Here is a 12,722-nt window from a genome sequence, read left to right as displayed (position 1 = left end):
TCCTCAATGCACTAATCTCACCCACTAACATCTCCATATTATGATCCTGAGCCAAAGCCGCCCGCTTCCGACTCAAAGCATCTACAACAAGGTTAGCTTTACCAGGATGGTAAGCTATCTCCAAATCATAGTCCGCTACCAACTTCATCCAACGCATTTGCCTCAAGTTCAGCTCAGGCTGAGTGAAGATGTACTTCAAGCTCTTATGATCTGTAAATACCTGTAGCTTCCCGCCATAAAGATAGGACCTCCAAATCTTCAGGACGAAAACCTGTAGCTTCCCGTAATTGCCACAAAGCATAAGAATTAACCTTTCCTTGCTGCATCAGCACACAACCCAACCCAACTCCGGAAGCATCTGTGTACACAACGTAACGCTCGTTCTGCTCTGGTAGTGCTAACACCGGCGTGGTAGTCAGCATCTGCTTGAGGCTTGCAAAAATTGTCTCACACTCCGGTGACCACACAAATGGAACCTCCTTCCCTGTTAGCTTGTTCATCGGCTGTGCCATGCTCGCAAAACCCATAAACGAAACTCCTGTATTAACCTGCCAACCCCAGGAAATTCCTGATCTCAGTGGCACTCTACAGTCTTGGCCACTCCCTGATGGCCTGAATCTTATCTGGATCCATTGAAACTCCCTCTGCAGAAACAGTGTAACCTAAGAACCCCATCTCCTATAGCAAGAAACTACATTTACTCAACTTAGCAAACAATATATCCTCCCGCAGGATCTCCTGAACTGCTCTCAGATGCACTGCCTGCTGCTCAAGACTCTTGGAATAAACTAGGATATCGTCGATGAAAATGATGATAAACACGTCCAGAAATTTCTAAAACACGCTGTTCATCAATCTCATAAATGATGTTGGTGCGTTTGTCAACCCGATCAGCATCACCAAGAACAAGTAATGCCTATATCTCGTCCTAAAGGCAGTCTTCCTTACATCTGCCTCCTATATCAGGATCTGATGGTAACCCGACACCAAGTCAATCTTGGAGAGGGTACTTGTTCTTCACAGTTACTTGGTCTAGACCCTGATAGCAGATACACAAGCAATAAATCCCATCTCTCTTCTTGACAAACAACACCGGTGCTCCCCACGGTGAACAATTAGGATGGATGAAACCTTTGCTAAACAAATCCTCCAGCTGCTTCTTCAGCTCTTCCATATCAGCTAGAGCCATCCTGTAGGGCGCCTTAGACAATAGTGTTGTCCCTGATTCCAACTCAGTCGTGAAGGGATCAGACCGAGATGGTGGTAACCCCTGCAACGATTGGAAAAAATCTTCAAACTCCTCCACAATCCGAATACCTCATACCGTAGACTGCCCCACTGACTCTAGCATTGAAATTGTAACCAGGTAGGCCTCATGCCCCTTCTCGATCATCTTCTCGGCTTGCACGGCCGAGATCAAGACTCCCCAAAGTTGGTCTCACCCCATTAAAAACCAAGTTCCCTTCTAGACGCCTAAAGACCACTCTACCCATGTATCAGTCCAGATGTACCTTGTGACGATGCAACCAATCCATCCCCAAGATGACATCATATAACTCAACGAGACAGATAACCAGATCCGCTGGCCTTGACTCCCATGCAATCTGAATATCCACATCCCTCGCCCGGCCAAGAACTCTCAGAAGCTTACCTCCCGCAACTCTGACCACTCCCACTCACTCACCGGAAATTTCCTCTAATATTAGCGCTCTCAGCGCACTCTGGGATAATGAAGTAATGAGTTGCTCCAGAATCAAACAAGACGTAGGACGTAAACCCACCCACCAACAAAGTTCCTGTGATCGCTCCTGCATTGTTGCCACCTGTCTCCACAGTCGTGTACACCCGCGGTATCAACTGGACCCGCCTCACCGGCTGCACACCCAGCTGCACTCCTGGCTATCCTCCAGCCAACAGCACTGCTATTGCCACCTGGTGCAACTTGGGAGAACGAGGCTTGATATGCCTTGTCTCCCTACAGTAATAGCATGCTCGGGTATCCGCCCGCTGCTCTGTCACTGCCGCTACTAAACTCTCTGCGGACAGTTGACGACTTTATGGTCCATGCTACCGCACCCATAGCATGATGCACCATTCGGTCTCTGAGTGGCCTCTCACTTGCTCTTGGTTCCCTGCGCAGGCTTGCTGCCCTTTGTCAGAATTACCAGGAAGCTAAGCCTTCTTTGGCTGAACCCCTGAACCAGCTGCCACCACATGAGCTCTCATGTCCTCCTCAATCTTATCGGCGATCTCAACCAAATCCGCTCCCAAGGCATAACTCTGCCCCCTGCAATGGACCCGCGAGTCGTCTCGAAGCGCCCTCAAAAACCTCTAGATCTGCAACTTCTCGGACTCCATCGCCTGGCCCCCATACACCAGAACCTGACTAAACTCCATATCCAGCTCACAAACCAACCAAGACCCCTGCGTCAGCTGCATGAACTGCATCTCCATCTGGTCTATTGCCTCCCTAAGAAATGACTTGCAGTTGAACTCCTCCACAAAGTCAGCCCAAGTCATGTCACTCTACACTCTCCTGAGAGTCACCGACCTCCACCCTACATGAGCGTCGTCTGCCAAGTGATGGACCCCTATATCCACCTTATACTTCTCAGGACACCTGAGAGACTGGAAGTTGCGTTCCAGCCTCGTCCTCCAAGCATCAGCCATTGTAGAGTCGGTACCGCCCGAGAACAACATCATACCGATCCTACCAATCTCCCGTAGCATTCCGACGTACTGAGAGTGAACACCCAGTCCAGCATCCTTTGGCTGTTGCACCTCCTCTGCAACTGGCGGGACCACTGGAGCCTGCACCAGGACAACTCTCGACAACCGCTCATGCACCTACGTCAACAAGTCCGCAATACATTCATCTCGACCAGGGGCTCCATCCGCTGCAACTCCCGCATCTGGAAGCCCAGCACCACCGACAAACCCGAAACTGACACCACCCCCACCGGCTCTTACGGCACCATCGGTACCACTACAAGCTACACCCACTGATCCCTCCTAAAATGTCTGTGACTCGCCGACGCCCTCAGTTGTTAAACTCTAGTCCACAGTCTCACTGGCAACTGGATCTATGCCCCTACCCCGACCACGACCACGTTAACGTCCACGACCAGCAATAGGTCCACCTCTAACCATTTGTATCACCAAGAACAGAAGGCTAAGCAAACAAAACTTACCGTGGAATCACTTGAAGGCTCGAAGAGGATGTTCTAGGACCCTATGCCACACACAATTGACTAACTCACATAATCAACTCTAGCATGAAATCCCAAAAATCAATAGCAAAAAGTACTTTGAACCCTAGACCTAGAACCTTAAGGGCTCTGATACCAAAATGAAACAACTCTTCCCGTTATTTGTTTTTATATATATTATAAATCTCTGGTGGTTCCATACCCACTAATAACCTAACAACAATCAACAACAGAGGATAACCGAACAATACCATTAAATCATTAAAAAATTGAGCAATGAATTATCCAATAAACAACCAAGTGAATAACCAAATTCCAACATCCTAAATTATCCTACTGACTCAACTCTAACAACCTAACATTAGCTAGAACACAATCAATAAAATCTCTAGAACATCCTCCTCTTCATCGTCCTGATTCCAAGATCATAGTTTGTCTTTACCTATGCCACAACACAAAAGAGAGGCGTAAGTATTACCAGAAATACTAAGTGAGGCAATCCTTCCATCTACTAGGCTATACAAAAAAGTAGTATGAAATCTAAGTACCAAACAACAATCAGAAAACAATACAGTCAACCAAACAACAAAGCATCACTGATTGAGGTCTACATCGACTGACACATGTCTTGTGTCGACCGATGCAGCTTTCCCTTGCATTGATCGATGCATCGAGCCTCGGATCGACCGTGCATCGACCGACGCACGCCTCACATCGACTAATGCACAACTTGCATTGACCGATGTAATTCTGCAAATCCCTAGATGAATAGACCGATGCACTCCTTGCATCGACCGATGCACTCCTTGCATCGACCGATGCATCCCAATGATTTTTTGCAAATCCTCGCGACTGCGTCGACTGACACACTGCTTGCATCGATCGATGCAGTTGGCCTAGTTTCGATTTCCAAACGCCGTCCACGCCGTGAATCGTCCTCCAACATCACCAATTGACCAGTAACACATCCACAACCAAAAACCAGTCTTAGAGAACCATGAAAATCATAACAAATAATGAAAACAATTTCATTATCACTCACCTTGCGTATGACAAAATCTGATGAAGAACAACGACAAACAAGCTTTTCCACGACCCCTATTCGACACGCACGCTCAGTTCTCCTTCTTCACGTTCCAAGAACACCAAAAACTGACCCAGAAAGCTCCCAAAACTCACAGAACTTCTCAGAAGCTTTTTCTGACTCTTTCAAGATACCAAAAACGGTCCAACATCACAATTGTTGACTTTTCACCCTTAAATACCCGATCCAGAGGTTTTCCAAAAAAAAAACGCAACAAAACGAGCGTTTAACTTAGTCGCTCTGTACAAAACCAACACTTGCATTGACCGATGCATAAGCTGCATCGACCGATGCATAAACTGCATCGACCGATGTATCCCCTAAACCGGAATTCCGGTTCACAAACGTTACAAATATATAATCGATATTCATTTGAAACACTGGTGTATAAAGCTGGAATAGAGAAATTCACATTTACAATAATTTGTAGAAAAGAACATAAAGTATATTGTATACAGTGGTACTTATTTCTTTAACCTTAAGACTAAATCTGATTCTAAATACGGGGCTTGGCTTTTAAGGACTTATTCTAACAAGTGCCAAAATTAACACCAGTGCTAAGAAAGAAAGTGTTAAGTTTTTTGGCAAAAATAATAGATAACACATTCACATCTCAGTATTAATAGATCAAGCTTTTCACGACCCACTCAAAGTAATGATGGTTACACATCTGATCTTATATCATTCCAACGCCACGCCTTCGTTTTCTACGAAACTAAACAACTAAAAGAGCAAGTGGTTCCAATTTCTCATAATTAAATAGGGAAAAAGGCTGCATCTTAATTTATACATATATAAAAACAAAAAAAAACAAAAAAAAAACACAAAAAAGTCTACTTGTCAATTCTTCATCTTCCTGAAACTTAATGTGTTGGACCTATAGTTTTGTGTAGAATTACAGGTCAATTGTTGGAAATTTTATACAAATATATATACTCTCCATTTCACAAAAAATGTCATTTAAAGTTTTGAACACATTATTGAATTTATATTATTAAAAATATAAAATGCATAAATTAATAATATAAATTCAATGAATTACTAGTTTTAAGTTAAGGATAAAATTAGTAAATTTAGTGTAAATTTACATTAGAAACATAGAATTATATTTAACAATAAAACTCTTAAATGATTTTTTTTTGAAAAAAAAAGAGTAAAAGACAAAATTTTCTAATATATGTACAGCGAGAATTTCTTAAAAAATATTATTTAACTAAACGATTTTTTGAGTGTTCGAATTAGCCCAAAAAAATAAATTTTGTGATTTTGATATCAAAACATTTTTTTCACAATTTCGTTGTCAAATACGACTCCAAGTTAAATATTTAAACACACAAAAAAGACTATTGGTGAAGTTTTGGAGTCTTGAAACTAGATTAGGGGGTGTCAAATTACTTAAAAAACTAAATTTGCTACAAAAACTTCAGTATTTTATATGCAAAAAAACTTTATTTAAACATTTTACCCAGGTCACTTGACCTTCCTAACAATTAATCAACTTTGTTCTACGACTAAGCAGATCTTTCTCAGTCAACCTAATCTTCTCAAACTCGAGCCTCCTTGAAACAACCGCACTCGGATTCTCACCGGACATACGAGAAACAATCTCACCAGAACCCCATAATTCCGCAAAGACAACCGGTGCTAACCGCTTCTTACAAAAGCGGTACAAATACTAGCTAAAGTAAATTATTTCATGCTCTACAGCTACTAATAGTAATCATACAAATGTACTTCAGCTCCACAAGCAATTTACATTTATAGACTCTGATTACTCCTCCAACAGACCACTTCTTGATCCACCCGAACAAGCCACTTAAGCATGTATCCCAAACACCACCTCATCTAGTTACTAAGTCGTACAACCAACAATCCCTAGCAACCGAGTAACAAGAGAGGTGGGCTGGAATACTTTATTCTGTCCAGCCACGAAAACCCTTTTCTGATGAACCCTCTGATTCACCGTCTGAGCTTTAACCCGACACTCCTGAGCTCTAACTTGGTTCTACAACCACCATGACCTTTCTCCATAAGCTTATGGAGGTTCCAGCTCAAACCGAGCTTGTTTGTTCAACCAACAACACAACTTAACACAATTCAGTCCATACAAAAGTCTATATAAACACTCGAATAAAACACAAACTAACCGTTAGAAACGCAATCCCACCGTTCATTACCTAGCCAGTAGTTTCATGCAGCACTGTACCAAATTACGTGGAGATTGGACAAGTTTTGATTTCCCATTCGAGGCCAACACGAACTGTTTCTAGGCTTCTAGTTCTCCAATTACTGGACCAGAAAGAAACGTCCATAACTTCCTGATTATAACCCAAATCAAGCTCCGTCGGCAGCTATAGTTTCTAGACAGAGAGACCTTTCTATAGATTCTTAAATCGTGAGCTGATTCCATCTGGTTCGACGGGAATCATCCTCGCACATGTTCCATACTTAACATAAATTGCACCATTTACCAGCATTCACCTTTCCAGCAATTATTTGTCCAGGAATTAATGAGCATAGCTCCTTCAATTTAACTCCGACTAACAATCCGCCAATTGCTTTGCACTCTTGGCTTGTTAGAGATCACGCCAATAACATTACCTTTCCAAACCAATGTTGGATCCGGCCCCGAAGAGCCTTCAAAGAAGGCTCCTCCACACTGCCTTTATCTGCAACCTTCTTCCACTTTCTTACTCATAACTCAATTAAATTAATAAACCAACTACAATTAAACTGGCTTCACTCCAATTCCGGACATACACACAAATTTTCCATTTTTTCGGGAAACGAGAGTTACACTTCTATCAAAATTGGCAGTATTCATTTATCTGAACCACAAGTCCTTACAATTTTGTTCTTTGCTTAGATTACGTTTGATTATTAGAACAGATTTCGATGTTGATTAGCTAATTAGAGCTGTTGAAATTATTTAGAGGAATTTTTACTATGATGATTGGTCAACTCGTGTTAGTTGTTTCTTTGATATGAGAGCTTTCTTAGTTTTGTAAAAAAGAAATTTTCACCAATCCCACCAATTTCAGTTTTTCTTTCACCTTTTGACAAAGTCAAAAAGACTTTCCACACAATAGCCATTACTTTTTTTGGACAAAAATATCCTTATAAAGACTGTGCTTGTATGGTTTTTATTCTAACTAATGAGGTAACAATTTTTTCTTTATTATGATATTATAAAAATCAGAAATTCAGATATTAGGAGCAAAAAAACAGAGGAAGTCGTGAACGAACAATTTTTTTTTCTTCATCTGTAAAATAGAACAGAGACTTATTTTGAATTGTAAATTAATCATGGTAGGATAATTGTTTATGTTTCGTTATCAAAGAGAGAGATTAGATCTCAGTCGATTGGGAGATTTTTTGCCTAGTTGGAGTGATTAAGAGATATCTGGCGAATAATTTGGTGTGCATATTGTCCCTAGATAAGAAGAATGAGAGAACTGTGGCGAAGAGGGGAGAACGATTTTGGTGTCGTGATATTCAGATCATCTGACCCAAGTCTCAAAATTTTAGATTGGGAATTATTGAAATTTTTTTGATGTGACTAGATCGAGAAGAATTTTGGTGTGATTCTCGGTTTTGTCGAGTGATTAAGGACAATATTGAACTGCATAGCATATTGTGTTAAATTTTTGAATGGCTCATACAACCACATCCAAAGCTGAAATCCATGTAAATATATATATGTACATACTTTTTATGCCTTTTTCTTGTCGGCGTCCTTTGTTCTTTTTATGTACGTAATTTTTTTCATTTACACATCATGATATGACTAATGATTTTGTTGAGGATAAAATTTACATCACGAAAGTGTCTGTAAGAAATCCAAAAAATGATTAAAAGAAAAGTGTTGTTTTTGGATGATCAACCATAAACCGTTGATGGCTTAAGAGAATAACGATAACCATGAAGCTGAAATAATCAGAATTAGAAACAAAAATTATGGTGAAGGTTGGAGATGTTTCTTACAATTTAATAGAAAAAGGAGAAGATGCAAAATTATCTAAATTCTTGTTAAATATATTCATGCTTTTTTATTTCAATTTTGTTGGTTGAAAACATATTAAATATTTACAAGCTTTTTAGACTTTATAGTGTAGACAACAAACTTTTTGTTGCTCATGCAGAATCGAATTGGTGATACAAACTAATGTAAGTGACATTATTAATCGTATACATAGATGTTACATGTCTTTTTTAGCTTGATTTGGTATATTTATTTTACATCATCCGGAAATGAACGCACTCATATCGTGAAACAAGAATAAGATGGAAATTAAGAAAATTTGGTTTACAATTACAGACTCTGAACTTATTTATAAACTAACAAGAAGATTCAAAGACTTCAACCTTTGTAAAAAGAAAGAGAGAATCATTTGGGATGCAGTGTTCATCGACATTGCTAATGGAGAAAGCATGAACCTTGTGACATTGCATAATTTTGGGGATTTTTGCCAAAAATGCCATATTTTCTAAAAAAGTTTTCACCAATGCCACATTCTCAAAACCTTAAAGAAAATGCCACAAAACAACTTTATGACATAATGTCAAAAGACGATTTTTCCCTCATGATAATAATGAAGCAAAGAAGAGGGAAAGTTGTGTCTCTTTCATGGTTTTGGAGGGAAATGTACGAATGATGGACAAGATGGTGGATAAAATGATGGACAAGATAAATATGATGGACAAGATGCGGTTGATGGACAAGGTGCAGATGATAGACAAGATGATACAAAAAATGATGGACACGATGATAGGGAGAAGGATGAGATAAGATGCGGTTAATGGACAAGATAAATATGACGAACAAGATAAATATGATTGACAAGATGAAAATGATGGACAAGATGCAGTTGATGGACAAGATTCAGTTGATGAACAAGAAGCATTTGATGGACAAGATGATACAGAAAATGATGAACAAGATGATAGGGAGGAGGATGAGAAGACGATGAAGAAAAAAATGACATGGAGGATGATGGATAAGGTGATAACATGTAAGATTGTGGACCAAAAGAACATGTGGAGGATAATGGACCAAAAGAACATGTGGATGATGGATAAAGTGATAGCATAGAGGATGGTGGACCAAAAGAGTATGTCGAGGATGGTGGACCAAAAGAGGATGATGTGGATGAAAGTGGAGAATTGAGTTTCTCGCCGGCATCTTTCTCCATATAATCTTGTCCATCATCTTAATTTTGTCCATCATTTGCATTTTGTCTATTATCTGCATATTGTCCATCATCGACATCTTATCAATCATCCATATCTTGTCCATCATCCGCATCTTGTCCGTCATCTGTATCTTGTCTATCAGCAGCATAGTATTCATCAAGGGGTATTTTTGTCTTTTTAAATGAGAGTTGTGGCATTGTGGAAAAGAAGTGAATAAAGTGGCATTTTGACTAAATTGTTTTACTGTTCATGGCATTTCTTTTAATTAACTCATAATTTTGTACACAAACCTTATGACATTTAAAATTATATGATTAAAATATATATAATATATATAGTTATTTTTTTTATTTATTTGAATTTTTTTGAAAAATAAATCCAAACCGTATACGTACATGATAAATATTTAAATTAAAGGGAAAATAAATCTAAAACCGTATACGTACACGATCGTATTGACTTAAACATACATAATTCCTAAAAAAATCCTTAAATTAAACCCTAAATAATATATACGTACATGATATTGATTTAAACGTACACAACCTCTAAAAATAAAACCTTAAACCGTATAAGTACACAGTCATATTAAATTTAACAAACACAACCCCTAAAAATTAAACTGTAAACCATATACGTACACACGATTATAAAACCTTTAAACAAACCCTAAAAATTAGAAAATACACGGTATACATACACGATCATTTTAAATTGGACATATTGCTTAGATCAATTGCTCCTCATGTCAAGTTTGCATATGTTTTATTCTTAACTTATACGGTAATTTTGCTAACTATGTGACCACTAGTGAGGTATTGTAGGACATGATTTCAAATGTCAATGTAGTAGTCGACATTGTTGATTTTTTTTATGTTTCATATTAGTCAGCTTCAAATCAGTGGACCTCCATTGTGGGAACGAGGTTGGAGGTTTGTAATTGTAGATACTCCACCATGCAGCAACTGATACATGTTCATTGATAGTTGTAAATAGTTGGTTCCATAACAAATGATAATAATATTATAGTACTAACTACTTATTGGTTAGTTGTTTGCAATATATATATATATATATATATATATATATATATATATATATTAAACACATTTCAAACATACAATGTCTCCCTTATCATACTACTTTTACTATAGTCTCTAGTACACGATATTGAACTCGTGTATGTACACGATGTCAATGTACATTAAAATCGTGTACGCACACGATCTGAATATACATTGAACTCGTGTACGCAAATGATCTCAATGTACATTGAACTCGTGTATGTATGTACATATTTTATGGTATTAAATGGCATTGTTTCTGGTTATGTAGATTATAAATAAAGTGCCACAACAATAAAAAAATTTTTGGATGAACAAACCCGGTACAAGAACCATAACATACAAAAGTAAGATTATGTAGAAGAAAATCATAACCATAACAATAGAAAGTCATGAAGCTTCAGTATATGATTTCTACCTAGGCAAGTGTTACGAATACTCCTATCAAGATATTGAAACAAACCTGTAACAGGGGTACGATTGCCGGTGAAAATGCAAACATTTCTCTCATGCCAAATTGTATAAACCGCTGCTTGAGCCGCAATAAACTTCAAGGGAGTTATTTTTGGTTCATTAGAAGGAGATCTGAGGCAAAAATGAAACTGATCCTAAGTGTTGAAATCTATGTGAAAATGTAATTGTAATTTGTAATCGTAAGTGTAAGAATGGAAGAGAAAAATGTATGTGAGATAGAAAAGTTTGAAATAAAATCTGAATTTAGAATGTAAAATTGCACTTAGTGGTATATGTTTATTGTAAAATGTGGCGTATAACATGGTGCATGGTTATTTTATGAAATTTACCCTTGTAAAAATGCGTATGAATCTGCTGCTTGTGTGGGGATTGAGTTTATGGTGAGCGTAGTACTTCTATATTCGATTTCATGTTTTAACAGGAGATAATCATGGTTAGTTCTCTGATCTATTGAGATTGTTTGAGTATGGCGGCTATACCCTGAGTTGAAGCACTTGGATCATTCCTGATCATGTGATCTCTTGTGGTCTGATCCTGACAAGGATATTGAAGGATGGGGAGAGGATGACAGGGACGTCTCTGAAACAACCCAACCCATTTTTTTTAACAATAATATAATTAAATATCCATAATATTTAATTAAAACCCAAACATAAACCAACATCTACAACTCCAATTAACATAAAACCAACCATCAACAGGCACATCGGAAACATATAAACCTAACCAACATAACCACAACACAATAATTGAGATACTAGATCATCCTCCTCCTCATCGCCATGATTCCATGCTACACATTCATTACCTGCACCACAAACACAATGAGATGTGTGAGTATTACCAGAAATACCTAGTGAGGCAATCCTCCCATTTACAAGCTATACACACAAACAAATCAAGAGTACAACCAAAAATAGAACATAACAAACCAGTCATTAAATAAAACACCCAATAATTCATTCACCACATCTACACATCATCACACAAAACAAGTTATACAACCCAATCGCTTAGATAAGCTCATGGTCACGCACTCACCTTAACAAGTGATTCACGAAAAAACTACAGCCAAAAGAGAAGCTCTCCAATATCCAAGAACAACCAAACTCGCACGTACAATCAATCACAATATAAAACAAACATTGAAAACAAACTGTCAGAAAAATCAGAAAAGAACAACCTCACAATTGAAACGACGAAATCAAAACGAACAGTTAACTTTCCAATCCCTCCGGTGAAAAGCAAGGACTAGAGGTCCAGAAGCGTCTCACAAAATTTCAGCACCATCAAATCTCAGATGAAACCGCAATCGATCCCGAAACACCCGCTGGTCTCAATCCGCGACAGAGAAGAAACGCCCCATGAAACTGCTAATATCTCCTAGAATATTAACTCAAATTCATTTCTGTAAAAAGAAGAGTGTACGAAAATCTCTTAGCTACAACCCTACCAAAAATCAATACCTTTCGAAACGATTTGGGCAGTCGGATTCTCTTTCTCCTAAACCATGAGGATTCTGTTCCTACTCCTTCTCTCTAAGACAAAGTTTTGTTGATTTCTTTCTCCTTCTCCTTCACAACAAATCAACCAAGAGATCTCTCTCTTTCTCTGAGCAACTAATGTCGACAATCACAAAAGAAGGAGGCGTCCCTTATTAATAAAAGGGTTTTTGGTTTAATTAAATTAAACCGAAAT

Source organism: Camelina sativa, chromosome 17 (assembly GCF_030686135.1).
Source record: "Camelina sativa cultivar CO46 ecotype springtype chromosome 17, ASM3068613v1".
Taxonomy (NCBI): Eukaryota; Viridiplantae; Streptophyta; class Magnoliopsida; order Brassicales; family Brassicaceae; genus Camelina; species Camelina sativa.
The sequence above is the reverse complement of the archived record's forward strand: the minus strand, read 5'-3'. Positions refer to the sequence as shown.